Here is a 15,610-nt window from a genome sequence, read left to right on the forward strand (position 1 = left end):
CCCACCTAGCAGGACCTGCCAGGGAAAGTGCATTCCACCCTTGCAGGTAGCATCAGGGGGAGGAGCCCTGGTGAAGCCAGGTGAACAAAGTGGATGAGAATAATGCTGTATAGTCTCTGAAATCTATATTGTCATTGGAACCACAGCCCCCAAAAGTAAGCCAGGGACTATGCACTAAACATAAACAGGTGACTTTCTGCTGAAATAAAACATTTAAATGGAATCTGGCATCTCAAAACTTAATACTCAAAATGTCTACAATACAATTAAAAAATCATTCATCATACCTAAAACGAGAAAAGTCACAACCCAAATGAGAAAAGGCAATCAACTGATGCCAATATAGGAGAAACCAGATGCTGAAATGCTCAGACAAGGATTTTAGAGCAGCCATCATAAAAAATGTTTCAACAAGCAGTTCTAAATTATCTCAAAACAAAATTTAAAACTTCATAAAAAAATTTTATTGAATAATGATGTTTAGCAAAAACTATCTGTGGAAGGACACATACCGTAAAGTAATATGTCATTTATATATTATTTTATAAAATGCAAAGTAACACTACATAATGGTTAAGGAGATGTACATATAGGCAAAAGTATAAAGATATGAATTGCAAGGATGATCACCAAATTCGTGATTGTGGTTACCTTTGTGGTAGGAAATGCAACTAGAAGGGATACACAGTATGCTTCATCTATATGTGAAATGTTTTATTTCTTGAGGTTGGTTCAGTACTAGAATATTCATTTATAATAGTCTTTACATTTTTATGTCTGAAATATTTCATAATAAGAATGACTGTATTGAAAAACTCCGATAAAGTCTCAAATATCACCAGTACCAAAATAAAAAAGAATAAAAGAAAGAAAGAAAGAAAGAGAATAGAATAGAAAAAAGAAAGACTGCCAATGTTCTTCTATTGGCAAGCATCTACAATCAAGATTACTCTACCCAGCAAGGCTGTCATTTAGAATCGAAGGACAGATAAAGAGCTACCCAGACAAGAAGAAAAAGCTAAAGGAGTTCATCACCACCAAACCAGTATTACAGGGAATCTTAGAGGGATGGACTTCTTTAAGGTGAAAAAAAAAAAAGATTAAAAGTATGAATAATAAAATGGCAATAACTACATATCTGTCATCTATCAACAATTACTTTTAATGTAAATGGATTAAATATTCCAATCAAAGACATAGGTGACCAGATGGATAAGAAAACAAGACCCATACATCTGCTGCCCAAGAGAGACTCACTTCGATCAAAAGACTGAAGAAAGTTAAGGGATGGAAAAAGTCATTTCATAAAAATGGAAAAAAAAAAAAGTTGGAGTAGCAATACTTTTACCAGACAAAATAGACTTTAAAACAAAGGCTATAATGAGACCAAAAAGGACCTACTAATCTAGGTATTCATCCAAAGAAAGCCAAATGCTACTTCGAGGGGATGTGCTCATCCATGTGTTCATTGCAGCATTGTTTACAACAGCCAAGATATGAAGTCAACCTGGGTGTCCCTGAATGGATGAATGGATAAAAAAGAGGTGGTACATATATACAAGGGAATATCACTCAGTCATTAAAAAGAATAAAATCTTACTATCTGCAACATTAACAGACCTAGAGGGTATTGTGCTGAGTGTAGTAATTCAGACAGTGAAAGACAAATGTCATATGATTTCACTTACAGGTGGAATTTAAAGAACAAAATAAACAAACAAACTAAACAGAAACAAATTTATAAATACAGAGAACATTTTGATGGTTATCAGTTGGATGAAAAAGGGCAAGGGATTAAGAAGAACAAATTGGTTGTTACACAGTAGTCATGATGATGCAGGGTATAGCATATGGAATACAGTCAGTGATATTGTAATAACTACGTATGGCGTCAGATGGGTACTAGATCTATCGAGGTGATAGATGGGAGGGGGTCGGGGGCAGAGTAAAACAGGTGAAGGAATTAAGAAATACAAATTGGAAGTTACAAAACAGCCAATAGGATGTAAAGTAAAGCATAGGGAATATAATCAATATATGGTAATAACTATGTATAGTGCCAGGTGGGTACTAGACTAGTCAGGGGGATCACTTCTTAAATTATATAAATGTCTAACCACTATAGTGTACACCTGAAATTATTATAAATAATATTGAATGTCATAAATAAATAAATAAATAAATACAAGGTGAGAGTTCTTGTTCTATCAAATATTAAGACTAGTTATAAAGTAAAAAATAACATAATATTGTCACAGAAATTGACAAATAAATCAATGGAACATAACGAAGATATGCAATGACTCACACATAAGTGGACACTTCATATATGACAATAATGGTAACATGTGGTTCCCCCCCCCAAAAATAATCTTTTCAGAAAATGGTGCTGGGAAAACAGAATACTCCTATGGGGAAAAATGAAATTATAGTCTTTCACCATACCCAGAAACCAATTCCCGGTGATTTACAAACCTACAAGTGGCCCCCTTCCTTCCTTTTCCTGACTTTCCGGAACAGTTTAGTCCTAAAGCCTTGAGGTAGGCCCCAGCGAGGTAGGCAGTTTCTTACCATGGCCGCCATCCTTCACTGCCGTCACTCTGGCTCACCTATGAGTGCTCACCTGGATTATTCAAATAGCTTCTTACTGCTCTTGCTGCTTCTGCACTTGCCTATATTCAGTCTGTTCTCAACACAGCATCCGGGTGATCAGACTAAATTGTACATAAAACCATGCCCTTGCTCAAAACTCTGTTATGATTTCCCATCCCAGGATAAACATGGTACCGTAGTTTTTACCATGATCCCGAAGGCCCTCACCTCCTAACACCTTTCCTCCAGTTCAGTATACTCCGACTCACTGCTCCTTGAACTCGCCAGACATGCTTCCACCTCAGGGCCTTTGCACTGATGATTTCCTCTGCCTGGAATGTTCCCTCACTACCTCTGTTTTGCACTCAGAAATCGTCTTCTCAGTGAGGCGTCCCTGACCACCTCATCTACAATCATAGACCCTCTTCCCCCAGAATTTTAAAAGTAATTCTTCCTTCCTTGATTTTTTTTCTCCTTAACATTTGTAACTATGTAGTAGCATAGTATATATTTTACTTATTTTTCTTATTTATTGTCTTTCTCCCCACAAGAATGCAAGCTTCCATGAGTTCGGGATTTTTGTCCATTTTGTTCACAGCTGTAATCCCAATGCCTAAGACTAACTGGTATGTGGAGGGCATTCAAGCAGTTATCTGTCAAATGAAAAAAAACCAACAAAATGGAAACTGGCCTTACATCATCCTGCTTTCTCTCAATAATCTAACGAGGACAAAGGAGAGCATGAGAATTAACACTAGATGGCGCAATATTACAAAGAAAGTAACCCTAATCAACCTTTCCTTTCCTCCTGACTGGAATTGCTTCACCAAAAGGTCAAGTGTTGCCAAGTTTTCTCTGGTCTCCGCCGGCCCCAGCCTGTTGATGCTCCCTTTGCTGTACAACCCAAGTTTCACTACTTTATGCCCCTCCTGCATAAATGTTATTCTGCCTTGCCGTTATTCGGAACGGAAATGTTATTCTGTATTTCCATTCTGTAGTGTGCCGGTTTGTTACCAAGTTCCTCCTTCCCATCCTTTGCAACCCCCCAATCTATCTTCAACTCAAGTCGCCAAGCACTAAAGCCCTTAAGTTTCCAGGGCTGTGGATGGTCTGTGGTGAGAAAGAATCGGTCCCCTCTGGGTTACACTCTGTTAGAGGGAGTCACAGATTTTACTTCCAACATCCTCTCTCCCTAGAACTCACACTGGATCCATGGATCCCAAGGGTTGGGGACAGATTTGAATGGCAGCTACCATGGGGTATTAAGAATCACCATGTCCCTGCACCACTAAAGGCTCTTTTACTGGGCCAAGTTAAAAGCATCTTGACTGCTTACTTCCGAAAGACTGGTTATCCCGGAAGGTGGCTCAGTGCTCATGCCAAGAAGCTCCTGTCCTTAATCTGCCCTGCCAGTTTATATGAGGTGAGGGTGACCAACTGGTCCCGGTTTGCCAGGTACTTTTCCCAGGTTCATCATAGGAAGTCTCAGGTTTCAGGAAATCCCTCAGTCCGGGACAAATGAGGACAGTTGGTAACTCTACATTAAGCCCAGATCTCTCTGACCTCCACTCTAACTCAAAGCAGAACTGCAACCCATAGTGTAAAATTTTTATCACATACGTAGATTTTTGTTCTCTCTTCCCGTTTTACATGTCGTCAGTCACCAAGTCTGTCAATTCTATTGCCTTTGTGTCACCTAGATTTGTTTTCTCCTCTACATTCTCACTGTAAAAGTTAGTGAGAAACTACTGTAATTTAAAAAAAAAGACAAGACCACGGCAGATTCAGAGTCTTCAGAAATGAAGCTTTGGATCATACCACGTGGTATGGGTGCTGGCTCGGAGCAAAGGGAACACAAAGTGAGTGGGGGAAGAAGGAAGTTACAAATATCAACCACAGCCTCATGACCAGACAGAAAAAAAGGACTAGGTCTAAGCACGGTTTTCTTCTTTGCTTAATGTATGTGTGTATATGTGTGTGTTTATGTATACATTATGTATATATTAATGAATTCTTCTCCTTTCCCATTGTAATTTTAAGAATTAATGGCAGTGGTTAACTTTACAATTTCATCTTTAGGTTACAGAATATTCAAGAGGGACTCGAACTGAGCTTGAGGAGTAATTAACATCATCCAGAGATTAATGTACTGACATTTGGGAGCTTTTCTTTTTCGGGAAAAGGTGAGAGTGTTTATTTCTAGAAAAGCATAGCTGTCTTTTGTTAAAGAAAAGCTAAAATATGTTTTTCCTGTATGGAAAGTGGAAATATATGTAGAAAGTTATATATGGATATTGAGTAGGCGAAGTGATGAGCTGTCTAGTTGTTAAGTCACTTGTGTCTCAGTCCAAACCCACACTTTCACATTCTGCGTTCTGATACAAGGAGAACTATATTTCTCCTTTACCACCTGACTTCCTGTTCAATTCTGCAAGGCAGAAAAGGGAGGAAGGAGAGGCTCCTTTCCTGACTATTGGTTATCAATTCTCATGTTCAGCTTTTGGGGAGGGGGCACCCCTAGAACGAGCCTCATCATGCCTCATCAAAGATCAGCAACAGTTAGGCAGTGGCCCCCCTCAGAGGTCTGGGGGCCTCTCCTTCAAGCTTCCTTTTGTGTCCTCAGACCTACAGCGGTGGCTTCATCCTGTAGTTCCCATCTCTGGGTTAACTCAGTATCCCCTTCTTTGCGTTTTCAGTTCTCCAGAGCTGCTTAGCCAATTCGTTATATTGAATTCTCTCTTTTGAAATACCAAGTGTGTTTTCTGTTGTTCTGAATATGCCCTGACTGATTCAGCCACCCTGCCAACCACTTGCAGTACTAGCTACAAAGGAAATATGGAATAAGTGGTAGAAGAGGAAAGTAGTAAGAGTCGGCTATGACCTTGTGACTTTTTACAGCAACAAAGACTATATAGCACTAACGCACATTTTTGGTAGGTACATGTTAACAATGATTTCTACGTTTTTCCCTGTCCCTTCTCCCACAGTTTTGTACAGGGTGTTAGTTAGTGGAACTTAATTTACAATTTAATTCATAAGTCACTAGGCCACAAAAAGTCACCTCTGGTCCTACTGGAGAGGAATGAGGCTCACCAGCAGATCCTGAACTTGAGAAGGACACAATGACTTATGGGACTTCAAGTTGGTCTTACTTGCCGAGAAGGGGAGAGTGCCTTGGTTTGTATGACAGGCAGAAAAGTATGAAGGTATTGAACATGTGTAGAAGGTTGAACTTAAATGCTGAGTAGCAAAAGCAGTGGGCTACGTAGATTCTGAGCTCATACGTATGTCCTCAGATCCATTCTTTGTCCTTCCATTGCTCTGCTCTGTACCTCAGGGGGACTGACCTCTATTAACAGGCTCACTATCAGCTGATTTCTAAACAATTAGAGGACGAGAGGGGGAAGGAATAAGCCAGGATAGTTCTCTTCTACCTCAAGCACTTCTCTGGCAGTGACACCATCTCCTTAGTGGCCCCAGCTCCCACTAGACAGGCCAACAGATGACCCCCCAGCTCTGGAATTCAGTAACGCAGCCTCTTTTTTGTCTCTCCAGGCTGCCAGCAGTGGCTCTTCTGCTGTTACTAATCCCCGGGTTGCTTCACTTTCTCAGGGAGGCATTCAGTTCTTTTATCACCTGGCAACCCCTTCTCTGCATTACATTTTGTCCTAAATCCTGGAAGTGGTTGCTATTTTTCTGGTTATCCCTGACTGTTGGAACACCTGACAGCTAATGCCACTCTAGGAACACTGTAATACTAAGTCAATATTCTGCAATTCTCCCACTCCTGGAAATTTATAGGCAAATATACCTACACACCTACAAAATGAGGTTTGTACAAGGTTGTTGCCTGCAGCACTGTTTGCAAGGCCGAAAATGAGAAACAAATCCAAGTCATTGTCTACAGAGAACTGATTAGATAAAGACGGGGACACCCATAAAGCTGTGAAAAAACAAGGAAACTATGTGTTAACACATATTACTCAGCGAAATAAACAGAACACATAACAGTATAAATAGTGTGTGATCTTCTGTGTAAGAAGGGGAAGAATAAGAATATATGTTTGTATTTGCATAAAGAAACACCAAACAGACATACAAGAAACTAATAAAAGTGGTTACTGATAAGGAGCAAGTCAAGGGAGAAAAAGGTAGAGAGACAGGAGGGAGAATTCTCACTATAGAGTCTACATTGCTTCATTTTTTGAGCCCCATAGGTGCATTACCTATTGAAAAAGTACTAAAAATTTTAAAAATGCATATAAAGACAAAAACTGCAACCTACTCACCAAATGATAAACAAAACCAATATCAAACACTTACATAAAATTGTAGAAAAACAAAAGATGAGAAAAGACTACATACTTTATGATTTCAACTATAATACATTCTGGAAGCGGCACACTGGAGACAATAAAAATATCAGTTGTTGCCAGGTTTGGGGGGGATGAACAGGTAAAGCACAGAGGATTTTCAGGGCAGTGAAAACACTCTGTGTGATAATATAAAAAAATTTTAGATTTACAAAAAAAGTCGCAAAGATAGTGTTGTGTTCCTGTATACTCTTCGCCAAGCATCCTTGAAAGTGAACGTCTTCCATTATCAAGCCGCATTTACCAAAACTAAGAAATGAGCACGAGTACAATCCTGTTAACTAAACCGCGGACTTTTTTTCGATTTCATCACGTTTTCTGCTGATGCCTTTTTTCTATTTCATTCGGTCATCCTGTTCCTGTTGTCTCCAATCTGTGACAGTGTTTTGGTCTTTCATGACTTGGACAGTTTCAAAGAGCACTGGTCAGGTATTTTGTAGGCTGCCCCTCAGTGTGGGTTTGTCATGATTACATTGGGAATATGGATTTGGGGGAAGAATATCACAGAAATGATGGATACATGTCATTATACATTTGTCCAAACCCATAGAATGTACACCACCAAGAGTGAACCATAAAGTACACTATGGACTTCGGGTGAACAGGAGAGAACTAGCATGTAGAGTGGGCCATTCTGAGCATCTTACTATCTAGAGCCTCTCCTGCAGTGGGGAATTTCTGGTGAGCATTTCGTGAAAGCAAGAGGGATTAGAGGAGTGTAGGGAGGGTCTGCTTTAGCTCTTTTGTTTGGATTTTAACAAGAAGGAATATTCACATATTACTCCTACAATCTGAAATAAATTTTAATGAATTAACAATGGTAAAACCTCCCCGAGATTTGATTATCACATTCACCTGGCTCTTTGATAACCATGCCCGCTACTTGTTCATTTCAGTCATTGGGCTCTGCTACCCCCACTGAGATTAGGACTCGCATTTCAAACGCAGCCCTTCCCTTCAGCATTCTCAGCCTAAAGGGCATCCAGTCAAGAGCTTGTCTCAAGATTCTGAGACTTCCTTCACTAATCCATACCTTGTAGCAAAACTAAACTGAGAGTCTTCTGGACTACATCAGAGGGTATACAGACACGCATGGGCAGACTGTGTGATAGATCTGATCCTGCACCCCTGTACCCAAAAGGACACCTGCCCAACTACAATAACTGCCAGATATCTGGTAGGTGCAATCTTATCAATTAATTCCGTTTAATTTGAAAACTCCATTTGTATTTTCTTGGTCAAGCACCCTCAGATCCATTCCTGAAAATATTCCCCATATTTTCATGATATAAATTAGCAAATTCCTATACTTTCTGAGGATGTAACACTTAACTTTCCCTACTCTGATCTTACATTTTTTTTGCCTTCTGGGACATGTTGAGTTTGACTCCTGGTTACCAGATAAGCAATAATGAAAGGTGGGGCTTGAGACAACCTCTTAGTTTTCTCTCAATGAGCCATGGTTTCCTCAAGAAACAGCTCTCTGCTTCCCCAGAGAGTCCTCCTCAGTGAGCGCATACCCCCTTATGAACATAAAAGACAGGTCGATTAGTCATTTTGCCATTTCATAGTATGGGATGCCACGTTATCATCATGGAAGTGATTGCCTGATTGCTATGTATTAATAATAACCATTTCCCTGAGGACATGTTGCCTTCAACCTACTGTCTGGACACCACTAGACAGTCAGCTCCATAGCAGGGACTGTCTGTCTTACTAATCATTGTATCCCCAGCACCCAGGCTGTCCTTGGCACATAGTAGGCACCTACTTCACATTTACTGAATGAATTCATAAAGTCAAATGTCAATTCTGCTAAGAAATTTTTTTGTTATAGTGCTTATTACATATTTTTTCATCTGGTTTTCCTCCTCGACTGAGTATCTCGAGACAGAAACCTAATAACAATGATACCTAGTAACTCGTAACCAAGGTACTAAAAAGACCTTTCAAACAACTCATACAATAAAACCAACAACCCCACTACCATGGTCAAAGGAAACATAACTGAGAGCTCAAGAGCTTATAGGTTCATCTGCAGAGGAGAGTAAAGCCATGGAAAGCTGAAACTGCTTAGGTTGCTAAGTATATGCAGACCTGGGCTCCCAAGAAATAACCAAACTGTTTCACCGCTACCAAAAAAGAATGCCGTCTTTTGAAATTGCCTGAATTTCTTCTCACATCTTTACAATGACAGAAATTCTTTCTAATTTAATTAGGTGTAAAGAGGCATTCTTTTTAAAAGTAAAAATTATATCTGAAAATGTTAAGAGGTTGGCTATTAATAATCTGTGTACTCATTAGGGCAAATGAATTCAATGAAGTTTTTTTTTTTTTGGTTTTTTTTTTAAATATCAGAGACTCTCCAGGAGAGGAATGTTGGTCATTTTGGTGCAAAGAGAACTTTGAGGAGCGACGACAAGCGTGGATGGATTGAGACAACGTGGTAATAGGGTAATTAGCACCAAGCACTATCACAAAGCTGAGGAGGAGTAAATAAGAGCAGAGAAAGGATACCAAGGACAAAATGAGCCAACTGACAAACTGCCCAGGATCACTTCGGGACTTAGAAAACACCTTTTGCTCTTATTCCTGCACTTCAGCCCTTGCTCTCTGGTTGGCACAGGGGTTCACCGGCTTCTACGTGTAGGATTCTGAGACGAGGCTTCTTTTGAACATGAACTCCACTAAATACTATCCCTTTCCTTGCAGTCGCGATATTGTGCATGCCCAATGCTCCTCTTGGTACTGTTGAGGCAATAATTAACTTTCTGCCACTTTGGAAGGTCTAGCATTCTCAGAAAAGTCTTGTAACGATTTCATCACCTGAATAAATTACCTGACATAGATGTAAGAATGATTCAATGACCACGTATGGAATATAAACTGATTAGCTTCACTCCAGGGGAATAAAAAAATTACTCACACAACCAAACACTTTTATCAATTACTGTATTGACACTCTATATAAACATGGTAGCTTTTACATTAAAAAAATATGGTAGTTCCACCATACTGAATTACAATCACTTTGTTGAATGCTCAGCATAATTTAATAACTTTTTGAGGAAATTTGTATAAAATCACCACTTAATTTTCTGAAATGTAGATTATCACACACCGTCTCCATGATTTACTGCATAGTTTGTCTTTTTTATTTTCCTCTCAGTTTATGTATGTTTGGTTAATAAACAATAAAAATGGAACCAACACAGCAATAGTTTTCAACTTCTCTTTCTAATAGAAGAAGTTTTTATTTCTCCATCAAGAAACTAGTTTAGAGGAAATGTGAGGTGGCAAAAAGTCACTCTGTTTTCATATTTCAAAGAAAAAAATAAAAGTGAAAGGAAAAAGCAATTATTTCTTTGATTCATATATGTGGTTTGACTTTTAGTAGCCACAACCCCTATGTGCAGTACGGATTTTAAAAAGCTCATATTTAGACCAACATAACTTTTCAGGGGATGTGGGTTCTACCAGGAATAAACTTTTAATTTATCTTAGCTCCATTTTAGTGTTTGCCATTAAAAAATGTCACATGGCATTGAGAGACATAAAACACTTGAATACACAGAAAGAGGTATCATAGTGGACGATCAGAAAATTGGCCCTTCAACCATTCGTGTAATGCCAACTTCGGCCAGACGTCAAGTTCCTAAAGCCTGTCATGAAATAGCCTGGGATCTCCTGGTTCCCTCAACGAGTTGACTAGTATCTTTGGAATTTATCTTCCAACCCAAGCCACCTGCCATCATCTCTCTGCTTTTCAAAACCATTACAACACTTTATCCCTTGAGTTTCTTTTGCTTAAAAACAACCCTGCCTTCACATTTTCTGCTCCTGGTGAGATGTAGCCTTTTCCCCCCAGATCACCAGATCAAGGGTAAGGTCGAATCCCAGCGAGTCTCCCAAATCGCATGTCTCCGGCTCAGATTCTGCCTTTACCTGCACTTTAAGAGATCCAATTTCCCTGCGGAACAGCTCTGGGTGCCCCCAACAGCTGCCTCACGGGGGCTGCACAGAGAAGCTCTCTTGGTTACCCACTTGGTTGGCAGCAGTTTGCTCCTCTGCTGATTTTCCCGGGCGTTGCTAATAAACAAAACAGCAGCCGTACATCTATTGGGACCCAACAAACAGGTCCCAATGCTGACGGAGCCTGCCTGTCTGTGCCATACATCCCGTCCGCCAACATACCCAAAGCCTTGCCACTAATGCTACTGACACTTTCTGTTCTCAGTGAAACAGCCCCTAGAATTTCTACACCATTTTTCACTGCAGCCACCATGCTCTATGATTCTGAGTCTGCGAGTTAGGCTGTACTATAGGCACAGGCCTCTGCCGTACTCAGACCACCTATTACAATGCTGGTCGACTGTCCTTAAATCAAACAGAAGCCAATGAAGAAATCTTCCCTAATTTAAAGTAGTAAGCATTTATTCAGCCTTTTTAGGAAAAATTTAAATCGCCTCCAGTTGATAAAGGAAAGCTCTCCTTTATTGAAGAATGCTACATAATAATAATAAATGTAGAAGGAATGGTAGAATCAGAAAAATCACTATTTGACACCCCTTGCCCCTCACTGAAATAATTGATTCAGACAACAATCATCAGTGGACGTCAAAAAAATTAGCAAATAGAACAAATATGGCAAAATTGCTAGCACTTAGTGAATTCAGTGGCAGGTAAATTCTTTTACCCTTCTGTATGATTAAAATTTTTTCCCATAAAAAGTTGGGCAGGGGTAAAATCTCCCTTAATTTAAGATGAGATTTTTTGCATGAGGATTGGTGTTCCATATGTAAAAGAACCTTGGGCATGCTTTCTCAGCTGCTGAGGTGAACACAGCTTAAGCCTGAGCTGAGAAACCTGCTACGCCTGGGTCGTAATTTCAGTCCTAAGGCCTTTCTTCCTCTTTCTGATCCATTCAGCTCTGTTTTCTCCCATCTGTCTTAAGGCCAACCCTTGAAAACAAACATGAGTATATAACTGCATAGTCACAACAGGGATCAAAACAGATCTGGGGAGCTTTTTCAAAATATGTACACCCAGAGCCTGACCCTTAGACATTTCACTCACTAGGTCTTGGGTGGGGCCCGGGCATATGATTTTGAGAAAGTCTCCAGATAACTCTGATATACCTCTCTGAACGAGAGGTGTTTCTCTGAAACTATATTTAGGTTTTTCCCTGAAGAATCTATATACATAAGAAGGGATGGGGGCAGATTTAGAAATCAAAAAGATAAATACCAAATAAGGAAATTAAAACAGTTCATATTGGTATGGTAGTTATTAATACTACTCACTGATGTCTAATTCTCCTCTTTTCTAAACCCAAAAAAATGCACTTTTCCCTGCTCATTTGAAGTGAGACCTGGTCATGTTACTGGTTTTGGTCAATGACACAGAAGCAGCAGCAGCATGTGTCACTTTCAAGCAGAAGTCTTCAGTAGACATTGCACAAATCACCATATCCTTTTGTTTCTGCCTCCGTGATGGGGGAAGCATGAGTCAAGATGGAGACTCCATCAACTGAGATCCCAGGGTAACTATGATGAAAAAGCCTCTGTCATCCCATGTGAGACATAAAATGCGAATAAGAAATCAAGTTTATTGATGATAAATCATTGAAATATGAAAGTTGGTCATTAGTGTAGAAGGATCTACTCTATCCTGACTAACGAACTGGCAAAGTTTTTTTTTTTTTACAGAGCCTAAGCAATTTAAAGAGAATTAGTTTTATCTTCATCAATGACTGAAAATTTACAGAGATAGTATTAAATAGAGGGAAATGAGGCAGCTTCAGGGTCAGAGAGATCTAAGTTTAAATCTGTGGTGTCACTTGTTCATTAGAATAATAAAAATAGTATATAATAACTATGTAATATATAATTACTTTTAGCAACCAATAAATCCGTGAAATATACTGTGTACCAGGCACTGTGCTGAGCACTTCACATGGATTATTTGACTTACTCTTACACAGATGAGAAAAATGAAGTTTGAAGAAGTTAAATAACTTGCCGAAGGTCAAAGCTAGGAAGTGGTAGCACAGGAGTCTAATACAGGCAACAGGGCCACAAAGCCTGTGCTGTTAACCACTTCTCTACACTCTCTGCGTGACTTTGACCAAATTCCTTGACCTGCTTGAATCTCAGTTTCCTCAGTTTAGAATGGTGTTGAGAGCTACCAGGAAGGGTTTTCGTGAGAATTTAAGGAGAAAATTGGGTAAAGCGATTTAACAATGATTCCTGGCATATAGTAGGCATTTAAGACATGGTAGTTATTATTTTTTAGTAGCTAACATGTCACTCATTTGCCTCTTCCATCAACAGAGATTAGTCGTGATAAAAGGTAACATGAATATTTGTCATGACCTACAGGAATTTAGTACTGTAAAAAGATAGGCAACGCAGATAAAATCATCAAATCCTACATCACTACGCTTGCATTACTTAATGCCAATATTGAAATGGCTATTGTTGACTTCTTAACACAGGTTTTTAAAAATAAAGATACAGCGTACAAATAACACCTATAAAATTCCCAGTAATGTAGTAACTGCATTCAGTAGCTCCAAGGCCATTAAGTCTGAAGGTCCAAGACAACAGATTTCAAGGATAGTGAGGAGATACTTTATGCTCAGCTAGTCACAAATGATATACCGGGATCAACTCATTTCAATAAACTTATGTTCATATATTAATTGATAAACCATATAAGGACAACACCATATTAAATGTGAAACTATTTGTTCTGGGTCTTTTATTTGTTTAACTTCTTCCTTTCTTTTGCTCTCTTATGTAATAAGGGATAAGCACAGATTTTCTACATAGAGAATCATGTCTTCTGCAAACAAACAGTTTTACTTCTTCCCTTCCCAATCTGTATACCTTTTACTTCTTTTTCTGGTCTTATTCCATGAGCCAGGACTTTCCAGTATGATGAAAAGAAGTGGTGAGTGGAATTATCCGTGCCTTGCTCCTGATCTTAGTGGGAAAGCTTCAAGTTTCTCACCATTAAGTATGATGTTCACTGTAGGTTTTTTGTACATGTTCTTTATCAAGTTGAAGAAGTTCTCTATTCCTAGTTTGAGAGTTTCTATGGTAATTAAATATTGGGTTTTGTCAAATGCTTTTTCTGCATCTAACGATATGCTCATGTGATTTTTCTTCTTTAGCCTGTTGATATGATGGATTACGTTAACTTCCTCAAATGTTGAACTATTATATAATTTTATATAATATTTTATGCATTGTTGGATTCTATTTGCTAATTTTCTTGAGAAATTCTATACCTATATTCATGAGAGAGATTGGTCTGTAGTTGTCTTTTCTTCTAATGTGTTTGTCTGATTTTGGTATTAGAATAATTCTGGCCTCATAAAATGAGTTGGGAATTATTCCCTCTGCTTCCATTTTCTAGAAGAGGTTGTAGAGAAATTGGTATAAATCCTGAAGTGTTTGATAGAATTCACCAATGAACCCATCTGGGCCTGGTGATTTCTGTTTTCGACAGTTATTAATTATTCATTCAATTTCTTGAATAGATTCAGGCTTATTTAGACTGTCTATTACATGATCTTTTAATAAATCTAATATGTTCATTCTACACCTCTTGTTAAGATATTTCAGTGGTTTCATAATTACCTTCTAAGTTTGGCATATGCTTTTTAGTCCATTGTCAGCTCTTATTACTTCCATTTGCTGCATATCTTACTGCTCACATTCCCCCAACATATCAAGCGTTGTCATGCTCCTATGCATTTACCAGGGCTTTTCTATATCCCTAAAGCATCCTTTTCTGACTTACATTTATCCTACAAAACTCAGCTCTCCACAGAAGCTTTTTTTTTTTACTATCTCCAAACAGTTTAGCAGCCACATTTAATTTGTCTAATAGAAAAACAAAAGTTACTTTTGAAAATTACAAAGAAAAAATTCAAAACTTTTAAATAGTATTTAAAATTTTCAATGTAATTCAAGATGTACAATGAAATAAACTATAAAATATTGACCTGTTTGTGGATTATGTCCTTTATAAATTCAATAGCTAAGACACATTTTGACACAGCACATTAACAGTGATACACGAGATCCAAAATAGTAAACACTGTGCCTGCTTCCTTCCATGAACACATTAAAATTACAACTAACTTATGGAACAATCAACGTGGAGAACCATCCGAAGTTTGGCTGAACATAAGTTTTATAACTAAGGATGTAAAGAAGAAGCCACGTTGAGACAAGTGGGAGGGGCAGAGACGCCTGTGAACTGGGCTGGTCCCAAACCTCTGTGTGGTAGTTGAAAATAGGGAGGGATACCTCAGCCACAGATTCCCCCAGGAGAAGCAAAGGACCCCAGCCCCACTTCAGGCTGGTGCCAGGAAAAGGAGCCCCCACAACATCTGGCTGTTTATAAGTGGGGATTCCCACCATCCAGATGGGACAGAAAGCTGCAGGAAACCCAGACATTCTCTTAAACCAGTCGCGCATAGACTCGCTCGCAGGCACTCACCTTAAATTCCAGCGAAGAGACGGTGACTCAGGGGTGTCAGAGGCATATGAGGAGCAAATTGAGGTGTGTGGCTTCAAGGCCAGGTGTCATGCAGGGTGGCATGCGGGGTCTTAGCTCCTGCTTCCCACACA

The sequence above is a fragment of the Rhinolophus sinicus genome, chromosome 16, assembly GCF_057876585.1.
Source record: "Rhinolophus sinicus isolate RSI-liver-muscle chromosome 16, RSI-T2T, whole genome shotgun sequence".
NCBI lineage: Eukaryota > Metazoa > Chordata > Mammalia > Chiroptera > Rhinolophidae > Rhinolophus > Rhinolophus sinicus.